Raw genomic sequence first — 12,123 nt, 5'->3', positions numbered from 1 at the left:
GGCAATGTCTCACTTTTCAGTGCAATGGAAGAACAACTAAACCATGTAGGTATTTGATCTTAATTATGACCTTTTTTTAAGAATTAAGATTCTAATATTTGTTTTATTGTTAATCTATCAGGGTGAAAATGTGATTCGATCTCAAAGCACAAATCATAAGCAGATCCACTTTTATTGCTTGAAACGACAATTCCCTGTAATTTTGAAAACACCATAAGTTTGTTATGAATCTCAATGCTTGAGTTACTGTAATTCTGGTCTATGTGGCTTAGGAGATAGAGTTATAGCATATCCACTTTTTTGTTGTTTTCAAACATAACTATGTTCTAATATTAACTTACAATATAGGAACCTATTATTGTGCTTATATTCAAATTAAAAAAGCATATGAATGGTGTTCTTTAGCTTTCTGGGATGAAAAGGGGAGGATCAAATGCAAGAATTTAAAATAGATGGCTTCATTTTTAAGGTATTTTCTATCCTATGTCTAAACACTATTAATAATTTGGAACTTTTGCATGGTGAAATAGGATAAAGTCATAAAACATTAAACCAATTTCAATATTTTTCCAATAAAGTCACATTTTCTCTAACTATAAAAAATATGTAACTTTCATCATCATTTTATTGTTGTGAGTTTTTCTCATAGTTGTTTGAATTAGATAACTAAATGGAACAATTATAAAACTTGGTTATTATTTAGAGACCTTTTTAATTCACCATGAAGCCGTTCTTTAGGTTAAACATGAAAAGAATGCTCAATCATTAGTAACTAATATAGAATATTTCCATTTATATTAACTGCTAATAATCAGCCATTAGTAACTAAAGTCAAATTGTGGGTTTTATCAAGGATTGATTTTTCTTTAATCCAGGGGCATCTTGGGGATAAGTAAAACAATGAATAAATATAGTATATCATGCATGCTTCATTTGTGCAAAATTATGTCTTATACTTTTGTTTTAATGAAAACATGCAAATACAAAAACTACCATTCATTAACTATTGCTGATTACAAGGAGCCAAAGTTCTTGTGGGTTGTAAGATGCATACCCTCGAGTATATTTCTTATGAGCCAACAATTATTGGTGATGTCAAGAATGAGATGCTCATAGCAAGGTAATATACTATTTTAGTTAAATTAAATTGTTAAATGTTGTAACAGTATGATAATAATTTTTAAAGGTTTTGAAAGAGGAACTACAACAAATACGTTTGTTGTATAATAAACATATGAATTTGTGAAGAGGGGTCGAGTTGGAGATTCATATAAATGTGAAACAAATAAAATAAGTTATCATGATGAAGGTGTTTTAGTGACACTAAATGTGATAATTTTCAAATTTTGATTTCAAGAATTATAAGAGGGTGTCATTTTTTTTACGAATGATTGATAAATGAGATAGACGTAGTTTAACTATTGAAGCCAATTGGGCGATTCTATAAACAAGCAACCGATAAGGAAGTTTATAAGACTGCATGAATATTATGATGATATCCACATTTCTGAGAGGTTTTTGTTTACTTTTTATTGCAACCCGTATCAATTAAGACTTGAAAAATCACATTCTTGACTTTTGAGGTCAATTGAACCATGTTTGTAAACACTAAAATGATACGATTTCTATAGGTTATCAAGAAAGTTGTTAAGACGTTCATAAACTTTATGATAAATTGACATTCAAGAAAGGTTTTTCTTTAGTTTTCATTACAGTGTATTGCAATCTTGCACTTGAATGTTTTAATCTTCGACCTCAAAAGTCAAACGTTACTTCTTAGCGTGATAAGTTGATATATTTTTTTTCTTAATTTTGCAGGTGAATCTGTTAGAAATATGGAAACATTTGAAGTGAATCAAATCCCGCCACCACTTATGTTTTAACAGTGTTCTTACTCGCGTATAGTACTTTTTCTTGTGTATGTTTATGCTACTTATGTAAGTGGATGTAAATAGTTTGCAATTATTTATATTTATATATTATGTTTTATTGCTTTATTTTATACCGACCTGTGTATTACACGGGTTCTAACCTAGTTATATATATATTAAAAAACATTCTAGCTTCCACACACATTTTTAACTATTCATCAATGTACAAAGTAAGTTGCATAATGTACAACTAAGTATTGCCTGATTATCATTAACACGTGGTTGGTTTTCTTTCTCTCAAAAGCTAAAAGATCACCAGAAACAATGGCAGATGGCTTTTCTCACTCATCAATTCCATCTGCTACGGTTTCACTGGCCTCCTCAGTGTGGATCGCTGAGCCCTGAATCGTCTACTGTTCTTTCGATTAGCTCTCTTTACTAAAGGTAACACTTGAACCATCAATTAATTTCGTTGTTGTGGAGTTGAATTGAAGCTACAAGGTGTTTGATTAAATATCTAAATGACAGATTTTACCATTCATGGATGTTTTTGCTTCCATCCTTAGAATTTGGTATAATCAGAGTAAGCATTTTCATCAACTGATTCCAAATATTATTTGATGGTTTTCTCTGCAGATGGTGAATTAACAACTTGAGACTGCGTGCAACATAGAACCATCTCATTAGCATGGTATGCCTGCAAATTTTGTGGTTTCTTTTGAATTTTATTCAGTCTTAGCTTTCATCCACTAAGAACACAGATACAAAATAAAGATGATGTATAAAGATGGTGAGTTCATACAAATTATTATTATTTAGTGCTTTCTTATTTCAGGTCTCATATGAGTTAATGGTGAACTTATATGGTTTTTGCCTTGAAGAAATTTGGGTCTTTAGCGAGGCAAGGGTTTGTGTTTCACGTGCTGTCTTATAGTTTGCTTTATGTATGCGATCGCAGAAGCTTTGGGTTAATAGAAGCCTTTACCATAGATGTAACATATTCATTGATCCATTTTCGCCTAATCGATTTGTTTGCACCTAACTGGTCTGTTCCAACGCCAACAGACATAATTGGGTCAGGTCAGATATGGCGTTTTATACATCTCGGTTTTTCTAATATTCTTGATCCACTTCAATATAGGCAATCGAAGTGTATTTTGATTAAATATTTTTGTGAAAACATAAGCATACTGTTTATTATGCAAGTTATTAATAAAATCTTTTGAGTTTAATTTTTAAGTGTAGTTGACAACTTTAATTATAGATTGTAGGTTATCTTGGAGTTTTTTACTTTAAATTTGAACAACTTATATGTGGAGGCCAAAGCTATTATGGTGCTTTATCATGCTACACATAGCGGTTAAATACTTCTTCTTTTAACTCTAATTTCTGGATTAATATTACGGTTTTGCTCTTCTAATGATTGACAAATAATAACATGGATGGAAAATAGATATTAACAGGTGGCGAAGATCACCTGGTGCAAGTTTGGAGTATAGAAGCACTGAAAATTGTGGCATGGGGTGTAGGACATATTTTAAGGGTAATTTTATTAGTATATTATAATCATCATTATTATATTATTATCTTATTTTGGTAATTCTTCTACAGGTCAGTGGAGTCGCGCTTACTTCATACTGGTAAGCCCCCCCCCCCCCCCCCCCGGTTTAGATGAAACCGAGGAAAATATCGTGTAGTTTTTCAGTTTCGGTTATGTTGGTCAGGTGAGTTAGATTATTATCAAAATTAAGAAAAATATCACTGAGGATGCGATAGAGTCCAAATAAATTGCTTCCAGTGGCCTGCTCATATATAAGCCATAAGGTAACCCTTTTTTCAATTTGTGTTGTAAATAAGCATTTGAGTTTTTAAAAAATTAGGAATGAAGGAGATGAAGGAAAACCATAAATTCTATGTTTGTCATGTTTTAAGGTTTCAAAGCAATTGGAAGAAATTATTAAAGCACGACTACATGAGTATGACAACTTGAGAGGAAAACTGAGAAGTTAGCACTTAGCAGCATCCCAGGCAAAGGAAAAACATTGAATAGGAACACACATCCAAATAACTGACACTAAAGATCGAAGAATTATATGATTTTCTAGAAGGTCAGAATTGTATTCCATGTCACATATGTGTAGCTGGAAACACATTTTCTGTATATGGCATACCAATAGATTGATACAGTCGCTTAGTAAAGATTTCTTATTAACCAAAATAGTGAAAAAGGTTATCCACTGTGTGTGATTGTGTGAATACAAAAAACCCGCCCGCCGCAACGCGCGGGGTACAGAACCTTGTTGATATTAAAACCATTTGGTACATAAGGTAGTTTAACCAAATAATATTTAGGATATAAGTGCATGTATAATTAGATTTATTTAATACATGTGTTACAGATGAAACATTGTAATATGACTGGTAAGAAACCCAGTTGTATATTAATTACTAAGACCCCTCGTTATGGGACACTAATGAGGGAAAGGAGGGGCGCCCTTGGGCGCGGAACACCACCAAGGGGCGCCCTTGGTGGTGAGGCGCGGAGCCAAGGGTCGTCCCAACGACTGGCGCCATTGGGGGCATTTTGGTCGGTCCTCTCTCTCTATCTCTCTCACACACAGACGTATATGTGTGTGTGTGTGTATATAATGGCCGTCCTTGGGGCATTAAACCATAGCGGATCATTATTGGTTGGGACTTTGATGCCCCGGGGTGCTTATGTGGCGCTGACATGACACTATGGAGGGGCTTCGATAATGATCTATTTTGAATCTAATGAAGTTTTGTGTGCGTACTTGTATAATTAGCACTATTATTTTCAAAGTAGTAATTATTTAATTATAACTAAAGCACTTACTTATTGTGTATAATTATATATATATTAATTTGAAAGTATCTGGTACTCAGATAAAGTTACTTTACCAGGTCTACCAATTTTGATGCACGTTGTACTTACATGTAATGCATATTTTTATTTCGCTTGCCACCCGTTTCTGGTTGTTGTACGCGTGTCTTTGCTTAACATCCTCTCTTTCCCTTTCATTGCTATAACAGCAGTTTGTCTCTATCATCAACTCTCGCCGTCTTTGCTGCAGAGTTTGTTGATTTCATCTTATTGGTGATTAGTTAGGTTAAAACTTCTTTATGCAATTCGTACATCAAGTCTTTCAATGAGGCCACAGTTCGTCAATTACAGTTCCTTTTTCTATGTTTGTGGTTAGATTGTTGATGTAAAATTGAAGCTTCTCCGGCGGTGAGGTATGACAACGATGAGAGCGCCAATCGCCAATTCTCCATTTTGATTACAGCAGATGCGTCGATTCTTCTGAACTGCTTTCGCCACTCGCTAGACGGTAAGGGTTTTCATTTTCTTTTGATTATTTTTGTCGGAAACAAATGTTGAATACCTATGTTATTTGAGGATGTGAATTTTTTAATATGGTAGGTTTCATTTATAACACAAAATAATCTGGAGATGTTTTAACAGGAAAGACTCAATAGCATAAGCATTATGACATCTGGTTAGATATTCTTACCCAAAATTTCACTATTTATAAGGATTGTAAGCAAATTGTGGTTTGATTATGGTTATATTATGTTGAATCAAAGAAGAATAGTAAGGGAAAGATGAAAATTTAGAGAAGACTAGGGCTGCGAGAGCCAAGAGGCTACAATTACATGGTAAATGATCTACCTTTTTTAAAGTTTGAATGTTTGTTTTGAATCGATTTTGTTGTTCTCAATCATAATTATTAATTTTTATTTTGCAACCCCCTCTTCTCATCATAAGGATGGAAATTTCTCTAGCCAAACATACCAAAAAACCCATGAATCAAAAATTTATGATCATATGAACAGATACATATTATTCATTTTGCTCCTCAAGTTTATTACAACACCTGATTTGTGGATATGTGAGATTTAATACTTTTTGTTGCTGGTCAGAATAAGTATGATTATGTTAAAAACAAAAGGATGCAATTTTTAGGGGTTGGGTTAACATTATATAATAATAGGGTAAGGGAAAAAAACTATACACTAATTAACACAACATTTTAAAAAGCTTTTGTTAATATAGCACAATAAAGCAAATACAAAAAATGAGGTATTTTATTTGACATGTATGTTCTTCGAAACATGGATTTTTCCTTTATGTTTAGTTTGTTATGATTACTTTTTATGATTTGGGAAGGTTACCATGAAATTCGGCCTTCATTTTTTAAGGTGTGTTTCGTGTTAATCAAACCTTTGCCTTTACTATTAAAGTACAGTTGTTAAAACTACTGCCATTCTTTATTTTTCATGTTTTAGGAAGCTTAACTGGGTGATAATGTTAATAAGAAGTCAATTGTTGGCACACTGATAATGTTAATAAGAAGTCAATTGTTGGGAGTGTGCCAGTGCTACCTCACATACAGAAGATATGCAATTTTTAAGGCACATTTCATGTATTGTTTTTGGTGTTTTCCTTTTGTGTTTTGTTGTGTTTGCTTCAAAGAATGAATGTGTTTTTTAATTTTGGTGTTTTTTTTGGTTGTATATACTATGAACTAATGTCAAAAGGCATTGCCTTAAGTTCAGTTGTATTAGTATACCATCTATGTTGCACATTTAAATAATTTCTCATATATATTTTGACGATAACTAACAAAACCGACAGTTCCATGCTCCGCGAGGCGGAGCGCGGGTAAACCACCTAGTTAGAGTCATTATCTAACTAGACTAATTATGATATGTTTAACTAACGTAATTTTTTTGTTATTTCAATTGATCGAACTCATTCTCTATCTATATAATTGTCTACTATAAAATTCTATGTGTCACTCTCAGGTTGTTCATCTCATTCTCTAGAGCCACCAGATTGCTTGATTTCTAAATAGATGTTTCTCATGCATTTGACCCGAATTCACGGGCATGGGTCTTACCAAACCCGAATAGTCTTTAAATGGGTTATAACATCTCATATATTTATGAAACTCTTTCATAATCAAACAATAATTTTTGTGGGTCATGGGTCTCACTAAACCCAGATAACTCCTAAACGGGTTATAACATATCATTTATTTGTAAAATAACTCCTTAATCATCAAAGAATAATTTACACGGGTTATGGGTCTTACCAAACCCTAATATGTGACATTCGTCAATTTCGGGTCACTTTTGTTATGTAAACCCGACTCGTTTGTAACCCGAACATTTCAAATATATAAATTATTGGATCTTGTCATTTAAAATATAGAAAATATATAAAATATTGGTTTTTTTTATATTATGTATTGTTTGACCATTTAAACATACCCATTTTTATGCAAACCATAAAAGAATCTTTATACCCAACCCTTCACTCCTTCCCTATATATACACACCCATCTTCTTCATTTTACTCTTGCTACATCTCCAAAAACTCTCTCAAAACTCCATAGATTCAAGATTGTTATTTCTTATGTATTCTTGAAGTTTTAACTTCTCAAGTCAAACTAACTATAGTCTTACATTCTAACTTGTTCATCTAACATTACTAACTCTTGAATATGGTAGTACAACATATATATAATACACACCCCTTGTTTCCTTTATTTGTTACTTCACCGACTCTGGTTGGTTAAGTTTCGAATGTCATAAGGCAAGGCTTCATGGAGGACTTCGTGTTCTTGATATATATTTACACACACATAACTTATTATACATATCACTTATGACTAACTTCTAACCCTTTAGTTTGTTCATCTTATTTACAAGTTCCATGGTGTGGGTTTGTATAAGACTAACCTCGGTTTAACCGAAACTAGTCCAAGCCGGAAACCGAACTTTTGTTTACTAGTTTTGTTAAAATAGTTGTTTAAACATGTTTATTGCTGGATTTGAGTTTCAAAAAATCATTTTTACAAGTTCTTTGATATTAAGCATATGGAATCCATCTATGAACTCGTTGGGAAATGGAAACCGAACTAAACCGAAACTTTTGCTTAAAAGACTTGTAGTTAACTTTTTTTGTTGTAAAATTTAAGTTTTCTTCATTTATAAACCAATATACAAGTTCTATGATATTTGGGCATGTAGAAACCATTTATGAACTATTTGTGAGATGGAGACCGAACCAAACCGAACTATACCGACTTTTACTCGCTTAAGACACACAAGTGTGTTTTTAGCTATCAAGACTTGTATATTTCTTTTAAAAAATAGTTTACAAACTGATTTTAATTATTTTCTTAAGTACTTGGAATAGTTGGATCCAACTTGATCTCATAACATAGTTTGGACCGACAAAACCGAACACTCGCTTAACGTGCGTTGTTAGTTCTAAACAATAGATCTACATACTTGGTTAAGTGTTAGTATGTTTTAATGAGTTATCTCATAACAATTAATATTTTGGAAAGTTGACTCTGGGTTCGACCATTTGTCAAGACCCGAACCGACAACCCGAACACTCGTTAAAAACCCGTTTTAGTATCTTTAGCCTAATGGAACTTGCATTTTAGCATTTTCCCCACCTTATTACTTAACATTGGTTAAGTAAATATTAAGGTTAGATACTTTAACCCGGTTTTGAGCAAACTTACATTTTTTTAAAAGGGTTATTATTATAAATTCTTAAATAATTACATTTTAAACCTTGAACTTTAATTGATTAGTTTTTGCAACAATTATTTATTTAAAGATCTTCAAGACAACCTTTCTAAATCCAAGACTTTCTTTTATTTAGGCTTCATACGTTAAACTCGTCGTTCCGGCAAATCTCCAAATAATCAATCTTTCAAGTTTATTACTTGAACGTGAGTTACTTCATACCCCGTTTTCTATCTTTTATTTTGGGGGTGACATTTCAACTTATCTAAACTAAATGTTTTATACTTGGGTCTTAAACCACAAACGTTGTTGTATACCTTACTTGAATAATTGCTCGATTTGGTGTTATATGCTTATTTGACTATGTGTTTATCGCTTTTGGATGGTGGAACTATAAATCCTAGACCATTTGGCAACCCCTCATGGCAAGGTGTCGTTAACGTAATGCAATTAACGATAACTATAAAATCCTAAACTATTTGGCAACCCCTTATAGTTGGGTGTCGCTAACTTGTTAGCGATAACTATTTATCCAAGTTTATAGCTATTATTTATGGTTTTGTATACTAGTTTTGTGGCTTTTCATACTATATATATATTGTTCAAACTTATGAATTGCTCACCAACCGTTGTGTTGATAAACTTTATTTTATGAAATGTTACAGGTTTTCATCTAGGTTGATTATGGAGTTCGGTGAAGAAAACGTCACAAATACCGTTAGGATATTAGCAAAACTGAACAATATTTGATTTGCTATATTTTGCTATATTTTGTTATATTTTGTTGTATTTGAGTTATGAATATTTGGTTATGTGATATTTTCAATGTTGTGAAATGAAATGAGTTTGTTAAATATTGTCGCTTTAAATAGTGTCATGCGCTTATGAGCAATCGTTGCACCCCGGCATGTTCCGCCGCCTTTGGTCGGGGTGTGACATAATAGCCCTCAATTGGGTTATAAGATATCATTTATTAGTAAACACTATCATTAACCCTAATTTATTTTATCTCCTTTACATGTTCTTTGTTGCTGGTCTATCATCTTCATCGCCGGTTAACTTCCGATACTACCCACCATTGTCAACTACATTAACATCCCCTTTTTCATTAGACAAATATCTGTGTTCTTATTTGTTCATTTAAAAAAATCAACATACGCGTGTCCATTTATGTTTGTTCGTTAAAAATATAAAAAATAACAAACTAATATATATGTATTAAATTAAAACTAAACTACGTTAAAAAATAAAATAAATCATCATAAAATAGCAAAATGATTAAAATAAAAACTTAAATAAACTCCCGTAACACAGGAGGATCAAACTAGTTTACAAATATATCACGCCATATTCTTTTTTCTTGTATTTGATTCAAACAATACATATTATAATGGGTTGGACTAAATGAGTGAATTGTTGGTGTTAGAATTTGGATTTTAGAGGCAGATAGCAAAGAAAAATTATGTAAACATATATTTTTGAAGCTAACAAATATTTAGATATTTAGTGACGTAAAAGAAGAGAGTGTAAAGCACGTGGTGCTTGTTTGCCTAACCAACAATAGAAGAAAGAGAATTTGGTGTGGGTGGGGGTGGGGCGCGAAAACAAACAAAATGTATGGAGTACTTATTTTATATTCCTCACTTGTCTCCTAAAAACATCTGATTTGAGTTAATGGCCAATTTCGTCTCTATGGTTTTGGTATTTTCGTCACTTCAATCCGAAGTTTGAAATTTTGTCAATTTAGTCTCATAGTTTTAAATATCAGCCAATTACGTCCCAATCGTCTAACGGCATCCTGCTATGCCGTTAGTTTAAGGATATTTTTGTCTTTCTTCTTTTTATTTTAAGTTAATGGTCATTTTAGTCCTCGTGGTTTAATACTTTTGCCACTTCAGTCCAAAGTTTGAAACTTTGTCAACTTAATGTTAGGTTTAATTCAGTTTATTTTTTATTTTATTTTTATTTTTTTTCCTATAACCCTGAAGAGCATAATCCAAGCCCAAAATCATCGAGCAACCTCCAATACATGTATGCATTTACTCTGTTGACAATAGTAATCGTATCCCCCATATATTTAGTTTATAGACATTTCCTAAACTCTTCCCTTTGGTGGAACTCAATGGTAAAGTGGTCAAGATAATTCCCTGAAACCGAGTTGTACAGAAAAACTAAAAATCGTTTCTTTGATTAATGTATAATAGTTGATTTCGACCTAGATTTTCGTTACGATATGTTAATCTCTAAACCCTAACTATTATGCATTCATCAAAGAAATGATTTTTAGTTTTTGCCATACAATTCGGTTTCAGGGAATTGCTTTGACCATTTTACCATTGAATTCCACTATGGTGGAGAGTTTATGAACTGTCTAGAAACTAAATACGAGGGGAGGGAGCATGATTACTATCGTCGACAGAGTAAATGCAGACCTGTTTTAGTTGAAGCTCAATTGTTTTGGGCTTGGATTATGCTCTTTAGGGTTTTAAACAAAAAAAAATAAAATAAAAATTAAATTGAACATTAAAGTGACAAATTTTCAAACTTTGGATTGAAATGACAAAAGTAGCAAACCACAGGGACGAAAATGACCATTAACTCAAAAGAAAATGCAGAAAGACAAAAATACCCTTAAACTAACGGCATAGCTGGATGCCGCTAGACGGATGGGACGTAATTGGCTAAGATTTAAAACTATGAGGACTAAATTGACAAATTTTCAAACTTTGGACTGAAGTGGCGAAAGTAGCAAACCACAGGGACGAAAATGGCCATTAACTCTATAAATTATATAACATATTATTAGGTTTTATAGATATAGTTTTTAAGGTTGAGTTATTCTAAAAACACCAACAAAAATGAGACGTGTAAAAAGTCATAATTGATTGACATGTGACAAGTGAGAGACCAAAGGAAAAATGATATAAAAGTAATATATATATATATATATATATATTACGATTGTGTCTTTTTTCATCATTTTGTTTTTTTCGTAGTTTTGTCTTTCAACTCAACATTGTGTTTTTTTAAATACTAATAACACCGTTGTGTAATAATAATATGTAAACATAATGAAAAATACCAACAAATTATCTAATACGTAAAACACAATGATAAATACATATTACACAATAACCTGAAACGTAAAACACAATAACGAATACATATAACACAATGGCCTGAAATGTTAGACACAATGGTAATACATATAACACAATGACTTGAAATGTAAAACACAATGGAAACTACATATTACACAATGAGTTGAACGTAATATACAATGAACATAATACCATTTTTCGCAAATTAAGTGAAATTTAAGCACAATGACTAAAACACGATGATAAGCAGAAAAACAAATGTTGAGCACAAAGACACAATGACGAACAAAAAGACACAATGACATAATCTTTGTTTTAATATATATATTTAATATGAGTATCAATTGAAAAACAATTATCAAAATCTATAACACAATGCAGAGAAAAACTCAATTAAAAAAAATAATGGACAACCAAATAACACAATATAAAAACACATTAATTTTTTTTATTTTTATATAACAATAAGATATTCATATTAAAGATAAAAATGCTTGTTATTATGGTAAAAAAAATTTCTAAAAAAATGTCGCCTGAAAAAATTATAGACGATTTAAAATGATGGAAGTGAAAAGATA

General features: G+C 31.8%; 1 long non-coding RNA gene across 1 annotated transcript; it reads left to right on the top strand.

Moving 5' to 3' along the window:
• The first annotated feature begins 2,702 nt into the window (after positions 1-2,702).
• Positions 2,703-3,923, top strand: LOC143577728 (uncharacterized). The gene is made up of 4 exons (XR_013143154.1): positions 2,703-2,951; positions 3,143-3,230; positions 3,325-3,695; positions 3,804-3,923. It is a non-coding gene; the product is annotated as an uncharacterized LOC143577728 (long non-coding RNA).
• The last annotated feature ends 8,200 nt before the right edge of the window (positions 3,924-12,123 follow it).

Source organism: Bidens hawaiensis, unplaced genomic scaffold, assembly GCF_021521415.1.
Source record: "Bidens hawaiensis isolate Kalapana, Puna unplaced genomic scaffold, B.hawaiensis_p1.1 tig00028785_1, whole genome shotgun sequence".
NCBI classification, from domain to species: domain Eukaryota; kingdom Viridiplantae; phylum Streptophyta; class Magnoliopsida; order Asterales; family Asteraceae; genus Bidens; species Bidens hawaiensis.
The sequence above is the reverse complement of the archived record's forward strand: the minus strand, read 5'-3'. Positions and strand labels throughout refer to the sequence as shown.